The following is a 14,180-nucleotide window of genomic DNA, read 5'->3' as shown; positions in this document are numbered from 1 at the left end:
CAAGGCAGTCAGGAGATATGAGAATTTGGTATTTGTAGCGCCCCCTATTGACGAATTGAGGCCCGCTTTGGAGAGTGTCCCCACAATATAGTATAGAGGTAGGATTTAAAATTTGGTCAAGGTAGGCCAAGGCACGGCCAAGTTATGGCAGTCAGACCAAAATGAGCCAAATTTTGATATTGTTTGGGCGTGGCTAATGGCCGTATGATATAAAAATGTCTGAATTTTGTGGATGATTCTTGATCAGCTGAGATTTCTGATTCGTCTGACACCTCATTTGTCTGATTTGGTAGGACAAGCCAGGACTTTAAGGAAAAAGTATGATTTGCAAATTATGCAAATTAGCAAAAAATCTAAGTAGGCGGAGCTTCATGGTCCCATTGACTTTTTGGTAGGGCATGGCTGTCTGCATCAGGAGAAAAAAGAATTTCGATGGTAGGACAAACAGGACAGGAGATATCATCCAAAACGTGTTGGGGGGTGCTACGGCGCCCCCCTCTGGCTGAGTCGGACGGGTCGGATAACCTGAGTAGTGGGTAGGAATTGCAATCATCCTACCAAGTTTGGTCAGCCTAGGACTTACGGTTTAGGCTGGGCATTGAGTTTTAGGGCAGAAAAATAATAATAATAATCCTAAGAAAAACAATAATGGTCCATAAGGACTTCGTCCTTTGGACCCTTAATAATAATAATCCTAAGAAAAACAATAATGGTCCATAAGGACTTCGTCCTTTGGACCCTTAAAAACTGCAGGCAGTTACTGAAGGGTCCAAAGGGTATGACAAGTAGGACAGGTAGGACAGGTAGGACAACAGATGGTTTGAGTAGAAGGTAGAAATCAGGATGGAGATTGTTGAGTGTCCGTCTAACAGGTCAGGAAATGTAGGACAGAATGTAGGACCCTGTGGTGTAGTGCCTGAACCTGACTGAATGTAATGTTTTGGTGAGATAGTCTGAGTAGTAGGTAGAAATCAGGATATAGACTAGTTAGTATCGGTCTAACAGGTCAGCAAATGCAGGACAGAATGTAGAACCCTGTGGTGGAGTGCCTTAGCCTGACTTAATACATGTTTTGGGTCAGATGGCCTGACTAGTTGGTAGATTTAGGGACCTTCATACCTGGTCTGGTAAGTGTAGATATTACATAGTTGCTTTTTTATACTGCCTGTGTAAACATAGGCTGTGTTGCATATTCTTAACAAAGTGCTGAGTTGCGGGAGTGTGACATGTAACAGCAGTAATATCATGCTGTATGCTATTCTAGGATGTATATTTAGACAGGAGAAAGGCTAAAAGTATTGAAGGCATTATTGAAATGGAGCGCTGACTCCACCTGCTGGCCAATTTATTATAAAATTGTAATTGCTGTAGTGTACACAGCCTGAAGAAAGATTAAAGTTTGAAAGATTTGTAAAAGTCAAATGGCAGGAGAATATAAGCAGATTAAAAATATGGACTTAGATGAAGGTTAAGGTGATTAATATTTTAATTTTTAAATAAACAATAAGCAGATTTCAGCTGCATTAACCAAGGTTGGTCTTAGACATATTATGACAGTGGCTGTAGTGCCCCCGTTTGACTGATTGCCACCAAACTTGGAAGGTCTTTTGCAGCTTGGCTGAGGCAGTCTAGTAACACAGCCGTGCATCAAATTTTGTGAGGATTGGATGAAGCATGCCAGAGATATAGCTATTTGAATGAAATAGGCATGGAAACAGTGTGGCCAGCAGGTGGAGTCAGCGCTCCATTTTAGAAATTGTATTCAATACTTTCAGGCCTTCTTATGTGTAAATTAAGTCTGATAATGTTCTATGAGGCAAATTGGTGAAAAATGAAAGTGAATAAAAAATATGGACTCAGGTGAAGGGAAAGGTAACAATTCTTTCAAGGTTTTATGAGAAATAAGGACATTTCAGCTGAATTTGCTAAGGTGGGTCTTAGACATATATGGACAGTGGCTGTAGCGCCCCTGTTTGACCGATTGGCACCAATATTGGAGGGTCTGTCTGAGGTCCCTTACTACATTAGGCCGTCAAATTTGATGAGGATTGGCTGAAGCACGGCTGAGATTCAGATGGTTGATTGAAATGAGCATGGATATGGTGCAGGTTTGTTGTAGCTGGTGGCCATAGCATACAGGTCAAGATATTTTTATGAATTATCCATAAGGGCAATGTCCTGATTGATGTACTACCAGAATGACCTACTTGGGCTGGATATTGTAGAAGTTACAGTAATATGTTATTTATTAAGTTATTAAACATCACAAGGGAATGAAAATGACTATCATTGGGCATTGCATATGTCTTGATTTGGCATGACTCACAGAACTGGCAGTACAAAATATTTTAACCAGTAATATGTCACTAGAACAGAAATGAGATAAATGTAAGTTGAACTGATTTTCAAGGTTTATACAGACATGTTATATTGTTGTAGCGCCCCCGTTTGACCGATCGGCACCAAATTTGGAGGGCCCTTCCGGACTACTATTCTACAGGATATATTAAAGTTTGGTGATGATTGGCTGAGGCAGGCCTGAGATATAGCTGTCTGATTGAATTGGGCATGGCACCTGTATGGTTTGTGTGTGGCTGGTGACTATACCTCATGGAAAGTTTATGATTTTTTTATGAATTATTTATTATGACTGTCTCCTGATTTAAATGATACCAGATTTGTGTAGGTTTGGTGAAAATCCTAGGAGGTTAACGAAATGTCTTGTTTTCAGACCAATATGAATTATGCAAAAACGCAAAGATGCAGAAGCAAGTTCTACATGTTGTTTGATTTGGCATGTCGTACTTAATTGACCGGGCAACAATTAGACTGCCATAACAGGATGGAGATTTAGCGTAGCTCTAATGTGACAGGAGATGTAGGGCAAACCGTAGAGGAGGATACTAAAAAGTCAGACAGAACTACAGGTCAGCAGATGTCAGACAGAACAGAACTTGTTTAGGTCAGATGGTTTGAGTAGAAGGTAGAAATCATGATGTAGATTGTTGAGTGTCGGTCTAACAGGTCAGGAAATGTAGGACAGAATGTAGAACCCTGTGGTGTAGTGCCTGAACCTGACTGAATGCATTGTTTTGGTCAGATGGTCTCAGTAGTAGGTAGAAATCAGGATATAGATTAGTTAGTATCGGTCTAACAGGTCAGCAAATGTAGGACAGAATGTAGAACCCTGTGGTGGAGTGCCTTAGCCTGACTGAATGCATGGTTTGGGTCAGATGGCCTGACTAGTTGGTAGATTTAGGGACCTTCATACCTGGTCTGGTAAGTCTAGATATTACAGAGTTTTCTTTTTTATACTGCCTGTGTAAACATAGGCTGTGTTGCATATTCTTAACAAAGTGCTGAGTTGCGTATTGTGACATGTAACAGCAGTAATATCATGCTGTATCATATTCTAGGTTATACATTTAGACAGGAGAAAGGCTAAAAGTATTGAAGGCATTATTGAAATGGAGCGCTGACTCCACCTGCTGGCCAATTTATTATAAAATTGTAATTGCTGCAGTGTACACAGCCTGAAGAAAGATTGAAGTTTGAAAGATTTGTAAAAGTCAAATGGCAGGAAAATATAAGCAGATTAAAAATATGGACTTAGATGAAGGGAAAGGTGATTAATTTTTTAATTTTTAAATAAACGATAAGCAGATTTCAGCTGCATTAACCAAGGTTGGTCTTAGACATATTAGGACAGTGGCTGTAGTGCCCCCGTTTGACCGATTGCCACCAAACTTGGAAGGTCTTTCTGAAGTCTAGTAACACAGATGTGCGTCAAATTTTGTGAGGATTGGATGAAGCATGCCAGAGATATAGCTATTTTAATGAAATGGGCATGGAAACAGTGTGGCCAGCAGGTGGAGTCAGCGCTCCATTTTAGAAATTGTATTCAATACTTTCAGGCCTTCTTATGTGTAAATTAAGTCTGATAATGTTCTATGAGGCAAATCGGTGAAAAATGAAAGTGAATAAGAAATATGGACTCAGGTGAAGGGAAAGGTAACAATTCTTTCAAGGTTTTATGAGAAATAAGGACATTTCAGCTGAATTTGCTAAGGTGGGTCTTAGAAATATATGGACAGTGGCTGTAGCGCCCCCATTTGACCGATTGGAACCAAAATTGGAGGGTCTGTCTGAGGTCCCTTACTACATTAGGCCGTCAAATTTGATGAGGATTGGCTGAAGCACAGCTGAGCTTTAGATGGTTGATTGAAATGAGCATGGATATGGTGCAGGTTTGTTGTAGCTGGTGGCCATAGCGTACAGGTTAAGATATTTTTATGAATTATCCATAATGGCAATGTCCTGATTGATGTACTACCAGAATGACCTACTTGGGCTGAACATTGTAGAAGTTACAGTAATATGTTATTTATTAAGTTTTTAAACATCACAAGGGAATGAAAATGACTATCATTGGGCATTGCATATGTCTTGATTTGGCATGACTCACAGAACTGGCAGTACAAAATATTTTAACCAGTAACATGTCACTAGAACAGAAATGAGATAAATGTAAGTTGAACTGATTTTCAAGGTTTATACAGACATGTTATGTTGTTGTAGCGCCCCCGTTTGACCGATCGGCACCAAATTTGGAGGGCCCTTCCGGACTACTATTCTACAGGATATATTAAAGTTTGGTGATGATTGGCTGAGGCAGGCCTGAGATATAGCTGTCTGATTGAATTGGGCATGGCACCTGTATGGTTTGTGTGTGGCTGGTGACTATACCTCATGGAAAGTTTATGATTTTTTTTATGAATTATTTATTATGACTGTCTCCTGATTTAAATGATACCAGATTTGTGTAGGTTTGGTGAAAATCCTAGGAGGTTAACGAAATGTCTTGTTTTCAGACCAATATGAATTATGCAAAAACGCAAAGATGCAGAAGCAAGTTCTACATGTTGTTTGATTTGGCATGTCGTACTGAATTGACCTGGCAAGAAATGTCGATTGTAGGCTTCACCGTTCTCGAGAAATAGGCAGAAATGCAAAAGTTGTCACTGTTGCGCCCCCATCTGGCCGAGTGAGGTGTCCTTTACAGTTTAGGCAGAGGGTCAGAGCACAAATGTATCACCCAAATTTGATTTAGATTGGTCATTGAGAAGCCTGTGAAATGCCTGCTTGATTTTGATTGGCTGATGGCGGCCACTCTTTAAGGAATAATTACTGCCATTGTAGGTGACTGACCACAGGCTGCTTCCTAGTACATATCTACCAAATTTCAGTTAGATTGGCAAAGGCAGTCAGGAGATATTGCCAGTTTTTAGTTGTAGCGCCCCCTATTGACGAAATGCGGCCCGCCTCGGACCGTGTCCCCAGAATGGTGTAGGGAGGTAGCATTTCAAATTTGGTCAAGGTAGGCCAAGGCACGGCCAAGTTATAGCCGTCAGACCAAAACGGGCCAAATTTGGACATTGTTTGGGCGTGGCTAATGGCCGTAGGATATAAAAATGTCTGAATTTTGTGGATAATTCTTGATCAGCAGAGAATTCTGATTCGTCTGACACCTCATTTGTCTGATTTGGTAGGACAAGCCAGGACTTTAAGGAAAAAGTAGGATTGGCAAATTATGCAAATTAGCAAAAAATCTAAGTAGGCGGAGCTTCATAGTCCAAATGGCAAGTTGGTAGGGCTTTGCTGTCTGTATATGTAGAACAAAGAATTTCGATTGTAGGTCTAACAGGACAGGAGATATCGACCGAAACGTGTTGGGGGGCGCTAAGGCGCCCCCATCTGGCTGGCAGGACTGGGTAGGACAACCTGAGTAGTGGGTAGGAATTGACATCATCTGACCAAGTTTGGTTGGTCTAGCTCTTACAGTTTAGGCTGTACATTCAGTTTTAGGGCAGAAAAATAATAATAATAATAATAACTAGAAACTGCAAGCAGTTACGAAAGGGTCCAAAGAGCAGGACAATCGGACTGGTCGGACAGTAGAGGAATAACGGCAGAGAACCGGCAGCCAGGGTAGTAGAAAGTGAGACAGAATTAGACTGCCATAACAGGATAGGAGATGTAGGACAGAGCAGGACGGTCTCAGTAGTAGGCAGACATTATGATGGAGATGCATTTAGTGCAGGTGTAACAGGCCAGTCAACATCAGAGAGTACACTGTGCACATCAGGATACCTAGCTGAAATACCAAAATACTAAGCTGGGTTCGATCCGGCGACCCTCTGATTACAGGAACACAGGATTAGCACACTGAGCCACCCGCTGCTGTGGTTAGAACTGGTCAGATCGGTAGACACCTTCCAACCTGATCTGGTAACTCGTTTTAGCTAAATGAGCCTAGGTTGGTCTTAGATGTATATAGACAGTGGCGTAGCGCTCCCGATTGACCGATCGACACGAAATTAGGAGGTTCTCTCTGAGGTACAGTCCTACATCAGTGAGCCATATTTTGTAATGATTGGCTGAAGCATTCCTGAGATATAGCTGTCTGATTGAAATGGGCAAGACAACAGTACAGTCAGGGTGTGGCTGGTGGCTGTATCTTACCGAAAGTTTAAGTTTTTTCTCTAAATCTTTAAAAGTACTGTCTCCTGGTTTGAATGACATCAGATTTATGGATGTTGGGCGAAAATCGGAGGAGGTTTACAAAATAACCTGTTTTCAAACAACTATAAATCATGCAAAAAGGCAAAGATGTAGAACCAAGGTCTATATGCAGTTGAAATTCGTCATGACATAGTGAATTGGACTGGCAATAAATTTCAACTGTTGGCTTGACAGGTCTGTAGATATAGGCAGAAATGCAAATCGGGGTGCTGTAGCGCCCCCATCTGACTGACTGGGACGGGTCAGTGGGACTGAGTAGTGGGTAGTAATAGGAATCTTGTTGCCAAATTTGGTCAGTCTAGGACTTACGGTTTAGGCTGGGCATTCAGTTTTAGGGAAGAAAAATAATTATTGTTCAACCCCCTGGAGTAGTGCCTGAGCACGTCTGAATTAACAATAATAGAAGTTTCATTGATCCTCGTGGGGAAAATGCCTTTACGTCTCCACAGCTCACTTCACGGAGGGTATGCTGTGCACATCGGGCTGCCTAGCTCGAGTACCCACCGAAGCTGGGTTGGAACCTGCGACCCTCTGATTACAAGCATACAAGTTTAGCCCACTGAGCCACCCATTGCTGTGGTTAAAACGGGTGAAATTGGTAGACACCTTCCAACCTGATCTGGTAACTCGTTTTAGCTCAATGAGCCTAGGTGGGTCTTAGAAGTATATAGACAGTGGCGTAGCGCTCCCAATTGACCGATCGACACGAAATTTGGAGGGTCTCTCTGTGGTACAGTCCTACATCAGTTAGCCAAATTTTGTAATGATTGGCTGAAGCATTCCTGAGATATAGCTGTCTGATTGAAATGGGCAAGACAACAGTACAGTCAGGGTGTGGCTGGTGGCTGTATCTTACCGAAAGTTTAAGTTTTTTCTCTAAATCTTTAAAAAGACTGTCTCCTGGTTTGAATGACACCAGATTTATGTATGTTGGGCGAAAATCCGAGGAGGTTAACAAAATAACCTGTTTTCAAACAACTATAAATCATGAAAAAAGGCAAAGATGTAGAACCAAGTTCTATATGCAGTTGAAATTCGTCATGACATAGTGAATTGGACTGGCAATAAATTTCAACTGTTGGCTTGACAGGTCTGTAGATATAGGCATAAATGCAAATCGGGGTGCTGTAGCGCCCCCATCTGACTGACTGGGACGGGTCAGTGAGACTGAGTAGTGGGTAGGAATTGTAATCATGTTGCCAAATTTGGTCAGTCTAGGACTTACGGTTTAGGCTGGGCATTCAGTTTTAGGGAAGAAAAATAATTATTGTTCAACCCTCTGTAGTAGTGCCTGAGCACGTCTAAATTAACAATAATGGAAGTTTCATTGATCCTTGTGGGGAAAACGCCTTCACGTCTCCCCAGCTCACTTCACGGAGAGTATGCTGTGCACATCGGGCTGCCTAGCTCGAGTACCCACCGAAGCTGGGTTCGAACCTGCGACCCTCTGATTACAAGCATACAAGTTTAGCCCACTGAGCCACCCGCTGCTGTGAGTAAAATGGGTGTGATCAGTAGACACCTTCCTACCTGATCTGGTAACTCATTTTACCTCAATGAGCCTAGGTGGGTCTTAGATGTATATAGACAGTGGCGTAGCGCTCCTGATTGACCGATCGACACGAAATTTGGAGGGTCTCTCTGTGGTACAGTCCTACATCAGTGAGCCAAATTTTGTAATGATTGGCTGAAGAATTCCTGAGATATAGCTGTCTGATTGAAATGGGCAAGACATCAGTACAGTCAGGGTGTGGCTGGTGGCTGTATCTTACCGAAAGTTTAAGTTTTTTCTGTAAATCTTTAAAAGGACTGTCTCCTGATTTGAATGACATCAGATTTATGGATGTTAGGCGAAAATCCTAGGAGGTTAACAAAAAAACCTGTTTTCAAAACATCTGTAAATCATGCAAGAAGGCAAAGATGTAGAACCAAGATCTATATGCAGTTTGATTTGTCAGGACATAGTGAATTGGACTGGCAATAAATTTCAACTGTAGGCTTGACAGGTCTGTAGATATAGGCAGAAATGCAAATCGGGGTGCTGTAGCGCCCCCATCTGACTGACTGGGATGGGTCAGTGGGACTTAGTAGTGGGTAGGAATAGGAATCTTGTTGCCAAATTTGGTCAGTCTAGGACTTACGGTTTAGGCTGGGCATTCAGTTTTAAGGAAGAAAAATAATTATTGTTCAACCCTCTGAAGTAGTGCCTGAGCATGTCTAACTTAAGAATAATATAAGCTTCATTGATCATCGTGGGGAAAACGCCTTCACGTCTCCCCAGCTCACTTCACGGAGGGTATGCTGTGCACATCGGGCTGCCTAGCTCGAGTACCCACCGAAGCTGGGTTCGAACCTGCGACCCTCTGATTACAAGCATACAAGTTTAGCCCACTGAGCCACCCGTTGCTGTGGTTAAAGCCGGTGAGATCGGTAGACACCTTCCTACCTGATCTGGTAACTCATTTGAGCTGAATTGGCCTAGGTTGGTCTTAGTAATATAAAAACAGTGGCCATAGCCACTGTTTACAGGGTAGGCTGATGGTCAGAGGACAAATGTACCAGCTAAATTTGATTTAGATTGGTCATCATTAAGCCAGTCAAATTGCTGCTTGATTTTGATTGGCCGATGGCGGCCACTGTTTCAGGACTCATGACTGCCATTGTATGTGACTGACCTCAGGCTGCGTCCTAGTACATACCTTCCAAATTTCAGTTGGATTGGCCGAGGCAGTCAGAAGATATTGGCAGTTTTTAGTTGTAGCGCCCCCTATGGACGAAATGCGGCCCGCCTTGCACCGTGCCCCCAAAATGGTGTACGGAGGTAGGATTTCAAATTTGGTCAAGGTAGGCCAAGGCACGGCCAAGTTATAGTAGTCAGACCACAATGTGTCAAATTTAGATATTGTTTGGGCTAGGCTAATGGCTGTAGGACATAGAAATGTCTGAAATTTGTGGATGATTCTTGATCAGCTCAGAGTTCTGATTCGTTTGACACCTCATTTGTCTGATTTGGTAGGACAAGCTAGGACTGTAAGAAAAAAGTATGATTTGCAAAATATGCAAATTAGCAAAAAATCTAAGTAGGCGAAGCTTCATGGTCCCATTGACTTTTTGGTAGGGCATGGCTGTCTGTATCAGCAGAAAAAAGAATTTCGGTTGTAGGACAAACAGGACAGGAGATATCGACGGAAACATGTTGGGGGGCGCTACGGCGCCCCCCATTGGCTGAGTCGGATGGGTCGGACAACCTGAGTAGTGGGTAGGAATTCCAATCATCCTACCAAATTTGGTCGGCCTAGGACTTACGGTTTAGGCTGGGCATTCAGTTTTAGGGAAGAAAAATAATAATAATAATAATAATAATAATAATAACTAGAAACTGCAAGCAGTTACGAAAGGGTCCAAAGCGGAGGACGATCGGACTGGTAGGACAGTAGAGGAATAACAGCAGAGAACCGGTGGCCAGGGTAGTAGAAAGTCAGACAGAATTAGACTGCCATAACAGGATAGGCGATGTAGGACAGAGCTGGACGGTCTCAGTAGTTTGCAGACATTATGATGTAGATGCTTTTTGTGCAGGTGTAACAGGCCAGTCAACATCAGAGAGTACACTGTGCACATCAGGATACCTAGCTGAAATAGCATCCTAAGCTGGGTTCGAACCGGCGACCCTCTGATTACAGGCACACAGGATTAGCACACTGAGCCATCCGCTCCTGTGGGTAAGATGAGTGAGATCAGTAGACACCTTCCTACCTGATCTGGTAACTCATTATAGCTGAATTAGACTAGGTGAGGTTTAGACATATATGGACAGTGGCTATAGCGCTCCCGTTTGACCTATTGACACGAAAATTGGAGGGTCTCTCTGCGGTACAGCCTTTCATCCGAGATAGATATTTGGAAATGATTGGCTGAAGAGTGCATGATATATAGCTGTCTGATTGAAATGGACGTGGCACCAGTAGAGTCAGGGTGTGGCTGGTGGCCATACCTTACCAAAAGTTTCATTTTTTTCTCTAAATCTTTAAAAGGACTATCTTCTGATTTGAAGGACAACAGATGTATGTAGGTTTGTTGAAAATCAAAGGAGGTTAACAAGAAAAGCTGTTTTCAGACAAATATAATTTATGTAAAAACAGAAAGAGGGAGAACCAAGTTATATATGTTGTTAGATTAGTCATGACATAGTTAATTGTAGTCGCAATAAATTTCAACTGTAGGCTTGACAGGTCTGGAGATATAGGCAGAAATGCAAATCGGGGTGCTGTAGCGCCCCCATCTGACTGACTGGGACGGGTCAGTGGGACTTAGTAGTGGGTAGGAATAGGAATCTTGTTGCCAAATTTGGTCAGTCTAGGACTTACGGTTTAGGCTGGGCATTCAGTTTTAGGGAAGAAAAATAATTATTGTTCAACCCTCTGGAGTAGTGCCTGAGCACGTCTAAATTAACAATAATATAAGCTTCATTGATCATCGTGGGGAAAACGCCTTCACGTATCCCCAGCTCACTTCACGGAGGGTATGCTGTGCACATCGGGCTGCCTAGCTCGAGGACCCACCTAAGCTGGGTTCGAACCTGCGACCCTCTGATTACAAGCATACAAGTTTAGCCCACTGAGCCACCCGCTGCTGTTGGTAAAACTGGAGAGATCGCTGGACACCTTCCTACCTGATCTGGAAACTCATTGTACCTCAAGGAGCCTAGGTGGGTCTTAGATGTATATAGACAGTGGCGTAGCGCTCCTGATTGACCGATTGACACGAAGTTTGGAGGGTCTCTCTGTGGTTCAGTCCTACATCAGTGAGCCAAATTTTGTAATGATTGGATGAAGCATCCCTGAGATATAGCTGGCTGATTGAAATGGGCAAGACATCAGTACAGTCAGGGTGTGGCTGGTGGCTGTATCTTACCGAAAGTTTAAGATTTTTCTGTAAATCTTTAAAAGGACTGTCTCCTGATTTGAATGACACCAGATTTATGGATGTTAGTCGAAAATCCTAGGAGGTTAACAAAAAAACCTGTTTTCAAAACATCTGTAAATCATGCAAGAAGGCAAAGATGTAGAACCAAGGTCTATATGCAGTTTGATTCGTCAGGACATAGTGAATTGGACTGGCAATAAATTTCAACTGTAGGCTTGACAGGTCTGGAGATATAGGCAGAAATGCAAATCGGGGTGCTGTAGCGCCCCCATCTGACTGACTGGGACGGGTCAGTGGGACTGAGTAGTGGGTAGGAATAGGAATCTTGTTGCCAAATTTGGTCAGTCTAGGACTTACGGTTTAGGCTGGGCATTCAGTTTTAGGGAAGAAAAATAATTATTGTTCAACCCTCTGGAGTAGTGCCTGAGCACGTCTAAATTAACAATAATATAAGCTTCATTGATCATCGTGGGGAAAACGCCTTCACTTATTCCCAGCTCACTTCACGGAGGGTATGCTGTGCACATCGGGCTGCCTAGCTCGAGGACCCACCGAAGCTGGGTTCGAACCTGCGACCCTCTGATTACAAGCATACAAGTTTAGCCCACTGAGCCACCCGTTGCTGTGGTTAAAGCAGGTGAGATCAGTTGACACCTTCCTACCTGATCTGGTAACTCATTTGAGCTGAATTGGCCTAGGTTGGTCAGTAATATAAAAACAGTGGCCATAGCCACTGTTTACAGGGTAGGCTGAGGGTCAGAGGACAAATGTACCAGCTAAATTTGATTTAGATTGGTCATCATTAAGCCAGTCAAATTGCTGCTTGATTTTGATTGGCCGATGGCGGCCACTGTTTCAGGACTCATGACTGCCATTGTACGTGACTGACCTCAGGCTGCGTCCTAGTACATACCTTCCAAATTTCAGTTGGATTGGCCGAGGCAGTCAGAAGATATTGGCAGTTTTTAGTTGTAGCGCCCCCTATGGACGAAATGCGGCCCGCCTTGGACCTTGCCCCCAAAATGGTGTAGGGAGGTAGGATTTCAAATTTGGTCAAGGTAGGCCAAGGCACGGCCAAGTTATAGTAGTCAGACCACAATGTGTCAAATTTAGATATTGTTTGGGCTAGGCTAATGGCCGTAGGACATAGAAATGTCTGAAATTTGTGGATGATTCTTGATCAGCTCAGAGTTCTGATTCGTTTGACACCTCATTTGTCTGATTTGGTAGGACAAGCTAGGACTGTAAGAAAAAAGTATGATTTGCAAAATATGCAAATTAGCAAAAAATCTAAGTAGGCGGAGCTTCATGGTCCCATTGACTTTTTGGCAGGGCATGGCTGTCTGTATCAGCAGAAAAAAGAATTTCGGTTGTAGGACAAACAGGACAGGAGATATCGACGGAAACATGTTGGGGGGCGCTACGGCGCCCCCCATTGGCTGAGTCGGATGGGTCAGACAACCTGAGTAGTGGGTAGGAATTCCAATCATCCTACCAAATTTGGTCGGCCTAGGACTTACGGTTTAGGCTGGGCATTCAGTTTTAGGGAAGAAAAATAATAATAATAATAATAATAATAATAATAATAATAATCTTAACAAAAACAATAAGGTTCCATAGCACTACGTGCTTTGGACCCTTAACTAGAAACTGCAGGCAGTTACGAAAGGGTCCAAAGCGCAGGACGATCGGACTGGTCGGACAGTAGAGGAATAACGGCAGTGAACCGGCGGCCAGGGTAGTAGAAAGTCAGACAGAATTAGACTGCCATAACAGGATAGGAGATGTAGGACAGAGCTGGACGGTCTCAGTAGTAGGCAGACATTAGGATGGAGATGCTTTTAGTGCAGGTGTAACAGGCCAGTCAACATCAGAGAGTACACTGTGCACATCAGGATACCTAGCTGAAATACAAAAATACTAAGCTGGGTTCGAACCGGCGATCCTCTGATTACAGGCACACAGGATTAGCACACTGAGCCATCCGCTGCTGTGGGTAAGATGACTGAGATCAGTAGACACCTTCTGGTAACTCGTTTTAGCTCAATGAGCCTAGGTGGGTCTTAGATGTATATAGACAGTGGCGTAGCGCTCCCGATTGACCGATCGACACGAAGTTTGGAGGGTCTCTCTGTGGTTCAGTCCTACATCAGTGAGCCAAATTTTGTAATGATTGGCTGAAGCATCCCTGAGATATAGCTGTCTGATTGAAATGGACGTGGCACCAGTAGAGTCAGGGTGTGGCTGGTGGCCATACCTTACCAAAAGTTTCATTTTTTTCTCTAAATCTTTAAAAGGACTATCTTCTGATTTGAAGGACAACAGATGTATGTAGGTTTGTTGAAAATCAAAGGAGGTTAACAAGAAAAGCTGTTTTCAGACAAATATAATTTATGTAAAAACAGAAAGAGGGAGAACCAAGTTATATATGTTGTTAGATTAGTCATGACATAGTTAATTGTAGTCGCAATAAATTTCAACTGTAGGCTTGACAGGTCTGGAGATATAGGCAGAAATGCAAATCGGGGTGCTGTAGCGCCCCCATCTGACTGACTGGGACGGGTCAGTGGGACTGAGTAGTGGGTAGGAATAGGAATCTTGTTGCCAAATTTGGTCAGTCTAGGACTTACGGTTTAGGCTGGGCATTCAGTTTTAGGGAAGAAAAATAATTA

Source organism: Paramormyrops kingsleyae, chromosome 14 (genome assembly GCF_048594095.1).
Source record: "Paramormyrops kingsleyae isolate MSU_618 chromosome 14, PKINGS_0.4, whole genome shotgun sequence".
Lineage (NCBI taxonomy): Eukaryota > Metazoa > Chordata > Actinopteri > Osteoglossiformes > Mormyridae > Paramormyrops > Paramormyrops kingsleyae.
The sequence above is the reverse complement of the archived record's forward strand: the minus strand, read 5'-3'. Positions refer to the sequence as shown.